The sequence below is a fragment of the Octopus bimaculoides genome, chromosome 12 (assembly GCF_001194135.2).
Source record: "Octopus bimaculoides isolate UCB-OBI-ISO-001 chromosome 12, ASM119413v2, whole genome shotgun sequence".
Classification (NCBI taxonomy): Eukaryota; Metazoa; Mollusca; class Cephalopoda; order Octopoda; family Octopodidae; genus Octopus; species Octopus bimaculoides.
In genome coordinates this window covers 44,329,486-44,332,828 of record NC_068992.1, presented here as the reverse complement: position 1 = coordinate 44,332,828, position 3,343 = coordinate 44,329,486, and the positions used below count along the sequence as shown (strand labels likewise).

The 3,343-nt window shown below is 36.9% G+C and overlaps 2 long non-coding RNA genes across 2 annotated transcripts in view; one reads left to right on the top strand and one right to left on the bottom strand.

The window, feature by feature from the left end:
- LOC128249200 (uncharacterized) overlaps positions 1-2,543 on the bottom strand; it is a 7,239-nt gene extending 4,696 nt beyond the window's left edge. The window contains exon 1 of the long non-coding RNA XR_008265315.1: positions 2,447-2,543. This is a non-coding gene — a long non-coding RNA (uncharacterized LOC128249200). The remainder of the gene's footprint in view (positions 1-2,446) is intronic.
- The window catches only part of LOC128249201 (uncharacterized), a 20,851-nt gene extending 18,074 nt beyond the window's left edge, over positions 1-2,777 (top strand). The window contains exon 2 of the long non-coding RNA XR_008265316.1: positions 1,038-2,777. This is a non-coding gene — a long non-coding RNA (uncharacterized LOC128249201). The remainder of the gene's footprint in view (positions 1-1,037) is intronic.
- The last annotated feature ends 566 nt before the right edge of the window (positions 2,778-3,343 follow it).

The window sequence follows — 3,343 nt, the reverse complement described above, 5'->3', positions numbered from 1 at the left end:
TATATATATATATATATATATATATGTTTGTGTGTGTGTGTTATGTGTGTGTGCAGTAGTTACAGTCTGAGAATTGCGACCACATTACAGTAACGCCGTGTTCTTTGCTACAGTTTCATTAAACCTTCTCTGGTATAAATGAAAAATGCATTAAATACTACAAAACGAACTCGTTGGACAGACACTAGGACTCTAATTCTTCCTCGGTTATCGACCAAAAATACTAATACCCAGTTTCGTGCCTTTAACAATAAGACTGGAAACTTCGAATATCGGTGACATACATACATACATACCCTGTTGTTGATGCTGAAATTCCAATGAAGGTACCTTGGATCTAGGTTAGAAACCGGTTCTTTCTCTATTGGCAAGACATCTTGAAATAAACTGAATAAAGACATACATACATATAGAATATGAGGGGTTTAGTTCACTTGCGATCTAAACAAATAGGTATGCTGGGTAATAATACATTACCATCATGCCACCAAATGAGCAGCAATGTCATAACCACGACCACAATATGACAAAAACAACTACAACACCACCACTACCGCCACCACCACTGCACTAGTGCACAACCACTACCATCATCACCGCCACCACCACCGCCATCAATCTGGACCAACATCCATATCCTCTGGAAAAAGATGAGTTGTGGACATTATTTTCCTGCCTATATTAGTCTGACTACTTTTATTCTTTATACTTCTATTTTATTCCTTATGAACTATGAATTTTATCTGCATGTGTCCAAGGTGGAGAAGTGAATACACTTTTAAATTGCTTACTGGGTACCTCACTTATCCTCTCTGAATCCGCAGTTAGTGAGCCATTCCCTTGGAACAATGGTCCTGTTTTATATTGTACTGTGACTGTTTATTTTGCAAATGTATATTGGGCTTGCAACTAAGTTCCCGCCGTTTTTTAAAATTTTGGAATCTATTTTTTTCGTGAATTGTATTTTTGAATCATTTTGGAATCTATTATTTATTTATTTTTTCTAGTTAATTTTAGTTAATTTTGTTTATTTTCAGATCATTAAAATGGAATGTCAAGTTAAGAAAAACAAGCATTTTCGGCACCTCCTTTATTTTGCTTTTAATCAAGGTTCTAAGGCCGCAAAAGTTGCTTGTGACACTTGTGCTGTCTATGGAGAGGGTGCCATAGCTGAAAGAACCGTTCGTGACTGGTATGCCAAGTTCAAAAATGGAAATTTTGACCTTAAAGACGCACCTCATTCTGGCCATCCAGTTGAGTTCGATGAGGAGTGATTAAACCAACTTTTACACGAAAATTCTCATCAAACGACAAGGTAACTGGCAGAGAAAATGGAATGCTCCCACACTGCTATAGAGAAGCATCTTCACTCGATGGGAAAGGTTCAGAAGTTGGGAGCATGGGTTCTGCATGCTTTAAGTGACAACAACAAAAATCAAGGAGCCACAATCTCCGCTTATTTGCTTGATCGTCACCGCTCAACTCATGGACACAAGCAACGATTTCTTTACCAAATCGTTACTGGTGATGAAAAATGGTGCCTGTACATCAATATGAAACAACGTAAGGAATGGCTTAGCCCCGGTAAACAAGCGACACCGCGCGTGAAACAAGATCTGTATGTATGTATGTATTCGCAGTTTTGCAGTCAAAACTGGAGTGAACCCAATGATTGAGAAGAACATCGTTAATTTGTAGTGTCTGGTCTTTCCCTGATATTGCCTGGACATTCAACGCTTTCAGTTAATAAACCACTCGTTAGTTTATATTGATACATCTGCCTTCAACTGAGAGATGTTCCTAGTATGCTGTTATTTCCAGTAAAAATTACCAGCTGAGAGCAATGCCTTGGCCCATAGACTCAAGATGTGTCATAGACAGGGTTCGAACAACCCACTTTATGTTCATTTATCTGATTCACTTATCTAAACTCTCTAAGAATTAATTAAAATTAGTTTAAATATTGCAGCAATCTATCTGTTATAGGACACAAAGGAGGAGAAACGAAAGGAAAAAATTAGTATCGATTCTTGCAATTGTCTTTTTTTTTTTATCGATTTAGCGACCGCTTTTCTCGGTGACCTTCACAAGCCAAGCTCTCTGGCTTTTGCTAATCCTATTAACGTAACACCTGTGACCACTCTGCAAAACAAGGTATCACAGCTTCCAGAAATGTCTCAATAATTAAATTTTGATATTTCCTTAATCTTTGATGAATATTTTTATCCTTGTTAAAAATATTGACCGTATCTAATTTGTTTTAATCATAGTTGTTCTTTTCAAGTCGACAGACAGGCGTAACTAGTAGATCTCTGAAAAAAATCAACTATGTTAAACAGACAGACACCGTAACGAAAAAAAGAATCATAAAAGAAAATGGACGACTTTAAGCTCAACAATTTCTAGTTTACATGTATGGAAATCATTGGAAATTTAATACTTTTACCGTAATATTAACATTTCATTTTCTGTATCAATTATACAGTTAACCTTGTTTTCTCTACGTCTTCTAGACGTCAAACCAGATCTATTCATGATTTTCATGCAAAAGAAGTGAAAAGAGGGTATTTTTGTAAACATGAGACAACAGCTGCTCAAGTCGTTAAACTCGGTTTTTGTCAAATGAAAAATAAATTATTGACTTTGATCAATATAAAGGTTTTAGTTTTAGTGTATAACTGAGCTAAGCAGCTGTGAAGTTTCAGTAACTGGTAAGACAAACAACATTTCTATCAGTCAAATAAAATTCCCATAAACTAAGGAATCAACAAAGATTACATCTGTGTCATCTTATTTGCTTAAGGAAGAATCGTAATAATATATAACCTGCTTTTTCACATTATATGCACAAAATTATATATATATATATATATACACAAAAATATATAAATACAGATATTCACACGCGTACGCACGCACACAAATGTATACATATAGATGTATATATATATACATATATAGTTGTATATATATATATGCATATACATATATATGTAAGTCATCATCATCATCATCATCGTTTAACGTCCGCTTTCCATGCTAGCATGGGTTGGACGATTTGACTGAGGACTGGTGAAACCGGATGGCAACACCAGGCTCCAGTCTGATTTGACAGAGTTTCTACAGCTGGATGCCCTTCCTAACGCCAACCACTCAGAGAGTGTAGTGGGTGCTTTTACGTGTCACCCGCACGAAAACGGCCACGCTCGAAATGGTGTCTTTTATGTGCCACCCGCACAAGCCAGTCCAGTCCACTGGCAACGATCTCGCTCGAAAATCCTACAGGAGCCAGTCAGGCAGTACTGGCAACGGCCACACTCAAAATGGTGCATCTCATGTGCCA